The 5159-nt window shown below is 34.9% G+C and overlaps 1 protein-coding gene across 2 annotated transcripts in view; it reads right to left on the bottom strand.

Moving 5' to 3' along the window:
* Positions 1–5159, bottom strand: part of LOC108751808 (limbic system-associated membrane protein-like) — a 178156-nt gene that overhangs the window by 103128 nt on the left and 69869 nt on the right. For both annotated transcript variants that reach the window (XM_018492223.1, XM_018492224.1), the window contains exon 2: positions 1224–1301. The gene's annotated coding sequence lies outside the window, so the exon portion shown is untranslated. The remainder of the gene's footprint in view (positions 1–1223; positions 1302–5159) is intronic.

Below are 5159 nucleotides of genomic sequence, written 5' to 3'. Positions count from 1 at the left end.
TATATATATATATATATATGTATATATTACACTATAGGTAGAGAATACAGGGGAATACACGTACATTAATACAACCAACAATTAGCGTAATCGGTCTTTATGGCCGCATCGCAGAGAGGTTTCTTAATTGCACAATTCCACAAAGAATATATCGTTCAATAATATTATGATTACCTGCAGTATTATTGATTACGACGCATTAGCGTAGATATGCAAATGTCCTGTACGACCGATGATATTAAAATGGCAAAAAAAAAAAACACGCAATTATCTCAGAATAATTAATAATACTTAGCCTCCAGTGTTATTTTTGTCGTTCTTGCTGCGCATTAATCTAAGTACACTGATATTAATCAGTCGAAACATCCTATGCAGTTAACCGTTGCATGTGGTAATCGAAATGTTACGTTGAGTAATTAGCAGCAGGCTCAGGTGTAATCAATCAAGCGTCGCCCATGAACCACTGGCAATGTATAAATACGCAAACGAAATATTTACGAACACTCTCGTACATATTTATGTATGCACGTGTTTTGGGTACGCATAAACATTTCCGTTGCGTATACATTAACGTTGGGAGTACTAAAACCTGTTCATAAAATCAACAATTAGGATAATAATGCGCGAAAGCTCGCTACAGTTGATTTTTAGTTTACTTGGGGAGGGAGTGTTTGTTAATTGCGAATGATCATTCATCTGTTTATCTTGATTTGCGAAAGACGTATATGAACATTAATCGTATGAGGGAAGATTATGCGCTCGTTTGAGAAACCGTAATAGTGGACAATACTGTCGTATTTATTTTCGGCGTGCTCGCATTTTGCAAATTTGCAAGTCATAATGTGCTAATTCCGCATCATGAATTTTAACAAGATTTGTCTACGTAACTTTATTATGTCGCGCGCCCTTCTTTATTATCCCGCCGTTCGCACGACACATTTTTATTCGGCGTTTCCACGGCTACAGCAATTTACGTCACTCCAAACGACAATTTGCGCGTCGTGTGCGGGTGGTAACTGATTAGTCGCTTTCGCATTGATTATCGAGCATAAACCGGCGTACGAAATTTCGATCACGTAGACACGCATCTGTATTCATCCGGCCGTTCGCACATACACGCATTAACAGCCTCGAAATACTTCAGACAATTCACGATGCGTAAATGTCGCAGCGTGTACCTGGCAAAGCCAGAGTGGAAATAGAATATTTTACGCTTTACTCACTGCATACTGGACACTGTGGAACTTTCTAGGATGCCCCTCAACGGTACGTGGCGAGATGTAATACTTCATTCCATTAAACTGCAACAACAAAGCATCGACAATTAGCCCCGAAGCTCTACGGAAACGTAGAAAAATTAATATATCACGTAGAGATATGTAATTATATATTTGACGTTTACCAAACACAAAAAAGAGACTATACCGTAAATCTATTTATATCCAGCCGTTAATTCGCTGGAGAGAAGAACCACTTTTCGTTCGATATAAATCAACGTCGTTCGTACAAACTTTCAAGATCCTTCCAGCAAAAATTATTGGCAGGTGAAAGCTGCATGTATTCCCCTTGCGTCGATGTAGCTACATATATATAGGATATGGCTATGTATATCTACAGACCGCTCGATATATCTTGCCGAAGTTAGGATATCTCGTAGGATGACACGTCTGACGTCACGACGAGAGATCCCGTCAAGTTGAATCATCTAGGGAGTTGTAAGATTATTTTTAAGATAATTTACCGTACCATAATGCTCACCCTTAGGAAAAAGTGTTTCAATGTACTGATTAACCATTCAGTAACTGATGATATTTCACCAGTAACTGATGAAATATTCTCAGTTACCGAACAGTTAATCAGTTACATTAAAACACTTTTTCTTAGAAGCATCATATTATTGATTGAATTAATATTACAATAAGGCGTAATTGTTTTCTCAAGTCTAATTTTGTGGATATCAGTAAATGCCATTATCTTTTTTACGACAAATATTATTGACATTGACGGTGCCTTTCGCCGTAATGCTAACAAAATATTTGCTAATTTTAAAGCAAGATTGGCGTACAGTGATGGGTCGTTAAAACAGCTGCGCGCCGTACTTGATAGGCAACTGTGTTAAGCCAAAAGCCCCGTTTTCAGCAGCACCCATCTAGCTTCCGTGAACTTTAACCTGCCATGTTGACGGAGAAGAGTAAACTTATTGCAGCACTCTCTGATGGACCACTTTTAGAGAGCGCGGGCTGAGTAGCCGTGGTACTCTTGCAGCGTGTTACGTAGATGGATTCACTGAAGAACGGTGGATTTGTGTATCATAATCCCGTGTATCATAATCATCATTAATTTCATTGTCATGATGTCACGTACGTGAATAGATTAACGCGCGCCTGGCATCGTCGTATTTCGCATGGGATTGCAATAATTCTGACGCGATATTTTAATTACCGCATCACATTAGTAATTATTGAAGAAGACATATTAGGGGTGTTTACACTATATATATTTTGTTAAATTTATATTTCGTTTAATATTTTGTTTAATTCAATAATCTGTCAAAGTCTCGATTTCATGCTTTATAAAAGACATACGTACTCGTAGTTAACATCAATCTTTATCGTAATGTGATCGATTTTTTACATATAGCAATCCTCTTATTATCTTCTTTAATACCAATAAATTGGAGCATTTGTCTGGAAGCTTTAAAATCGCAGGATAAAAGAATTAGACTTTTCACAAAGTTATTGGATGTTCTTGCCAAGATAATCCTTGCTCTGCTTGGATTGCCCGTCTGCTTTAGTATGATTTAAATGCATGCACTTTATAGTAGAAACTTTAACAAGGGAATAAAATGTCCCTTTGTTGCGTTTATTCGATTTTATCTCAAAGATGACATTATTTTTCAAATATATGTACTGTACTATATTTTACTTATATATTTTTCATTAATCAATTATTATAATGTACTGTTATGAAATTATTGCCAGACAGAAGGTAAATTTTTTCGAAGTTATTAAACCGATAATTGCTTTCCTGTTTACAAAGTATTTTCGTATTTTCGTTTAATCGTACAAGATCCACAATATCATGCCGAAGTTTGCGAATATGAAACAACTACGAGATCTGTTTTCAGATGGTTTTTTTTTTACAAACATAAAGGAAATTTATATATATGGATTTCAATTAAATCATGTATTGCGCTTATTGCTTCGGACAAATTCAATTCTCATTGATTTACATGGGACCGTGACCCACATTCCCTTTGGCAAACTATTTTTCATTTCTCTCACCGTCTCACATAGCCAGTTTTATTTCCTTTTATTATTTTCTCGCTTCTATGAAACGGGAGTGGGCTGATTGGCGAGGAGAGAGCAGCTTGAGAATGATACTGGTTGGTCGACATGCTTGGTTGCCTTGGCTCGCTGCCGTACATATTATATTTTCTATAAAGCCCAGTTTTCTCAAATATGTATGTCATATACGAGTATTCAATACTTTCAATTTTTTTTGCCGACAATTTGGATGATTTTTTATGGCACAACTCTTTTCTTTTTTTTTTTACATTTCTATTTCTCTTTTCAATATACGATTTTATACATAATTTAATAAATAATATAAGATATCTCTCTCTTTCTCCGTACTATCTTCGAGCAAGTATAAAAAGAGTTATGTTTTTTTTTATTATATAATGTAGAGAAGATATAAAAAGTCAGAAAGCAGACGTATATGAAGAATGAAAAATATGCAAAGAATATGTAGAAGGTAAAGAAAAAGAAAACCGCAGAATATGTTCTGCTATTCACGTGGCTTTGTTCAGTCAAATGGAAAGTAAACTAAAACTGAAATTTAAAATTCGTTAAAAAACAATGTTCAATGAGGACAAAAAAAGAACGATATTAAATCAACGACGGATTAAGTTTACTTGATCGATTAAATGAAGGCAAATCGTTGAATTGAACGTTACGTCAAATATTCGATAAATTTTCTCTAAAACCCACACATTTAAAAGATAAAAAATATATTTTAAAATTGATATAACTATTATCGTTGAGTTACCTGTAGGTTTTAAAATATTTTTTGGATGTCTTTGTTATTTAAAACATTTCGTTCTCAACATAGATGTCGAATATTTTATGTCTCCCGAGGTACACAGATAAAAATTGTACAATAAAGATTCTGATATATTTGCAATGTCATATTTAATCTTCTTTATCTGCCATTAGCGACACGAATATAGAGTACAACAAAAAGCAATATTAGTTTTCCGGGGTGCAAAGCAAACGGGAAATCGGAATAGAGGAATCCGAATACCGAATTGCGCGGCATGAAAAATAAGCGAGCTTGCTCTTTCGCTTGCTCATGGTTGTTTTGTCTGGCACAAAGTAAACGATAGCATAAATAGAAGAGTGGACAAGATAAACGAAGACAGCGAGATAGGCAGAAACGGCTGAATCGATTCGCGAACAGTCGAGTCGTGCCGAATGCACAGTCCACTGGTCAGAAGAGGCTTTGGTACCTGCTTGCTTTGACGATAGTTTTTAGAAGTCAGAACCGTTCTGCTTACCGGCCATGTAATCTTCAGATCATTGATTTGGAAATATCTTCCATAGTGATCGTACTTTCAACCTTGTGTAGTATTCTTCGTCTCATCGAATAACCTAGTTGACTGTAGTTCTATAGATCTCACGAAATGTAACTTTATGCTGATGTATTACATCGCGTAATATTGCGAATATGTACTTTGTTATATGTCAACAAATGTAATAGCAAAATATATATAAATTGTTTGCACTTAGATATTAAAAAATGCATGATTATGATCTCTTTCAAAATGTATGAAAGAATATTCTGTTCTGTCGTCTATTATATTTATTATTAAAAGCGTCTGAAAAAATATTAAATAGATATATACAAGTTTGAGAAGTAACAGCGCTATCGTTATTTTTATCGTTACTTTAATTTCCTATTATCTTTATATTTATGCGATCTTTAATGCATTGTGCTTTTGGCACTCAAAGTGTTATGCGTCGTTAACAATGCACGGAGTAAGAAGTAAAAGTAAGAAAAGAAAGACCAATCACAGTCGATTATTCTTCTCACATTCAGCTGTGATTTTCAATTTCTTACTCTTACTTCTTACTCCGTGTGTTGTAAACAATGCATAA

Source organism: Trachymyrmex septentrionalis, unplaced genomic scaffold (assembly GCF_001594115.1).
Source record: "Trachymyrmex septentrionalis isolate Tsep2-gDNA-1 unplaced genomic scaffold, Tsep1.0 scaffold52, whole genome shotgun sequence".
Lineage (NCBI taxonomy): Eukaryota > Metazoa > Arthropoda > Insecta > Hymenoptera > Formicidae > Trachymyrmex > Trachymyrmex septentrionalis.
The sequence above is the reverse complement of the archived record's forward strand: the minus strand, read 5'-3'. Positions and strand labels throughout refer to the sequence as shown.